Consider the following 279-nt stretch of genomic DNA (forward strand, 5'->3'; position numbering starts at 1 on the left):
TCATGGCACCTAGCAGCCGACGCATCGGGGCTCCTAGCCAGCCGACCAATCTAGGGGCCTCGTGGCAGCCGACCAATCAGGAACCTCCTAGCAGCCGACCAATCAGGAGCCTCGTGGCAGCTGACCAATCAGGGGCCTTAAAGCAGCTGACCAATCAGGGGCCCCGAAGTAGCTGACCAATCAGGGCCTCGAAGCAGCCGACCAATCAGGAGCCTCCTAGCAGCCGGACCAATCATGGAGCCATCCTAGCAGCCGACCCAATCCTAGAGATCCTAAGTC

This window comes from Priapulus caudatus, unplaced genomic scaffold, assembly GCF_000485595.1.
Source record: "Priapulus caudatus unplaced genomic scaffold, Priapulus_caudatus-5.0.1 Scaffold759, whole genome shotgun sequence".
NCBI classification, from domain to species: domain Eukaryota; kingdom Metazoa; phylum Priapulida; class Priapulimorpha; order Priapulimorphida; family Priapulidae; genus Priapulus; species Priapulus caudatus.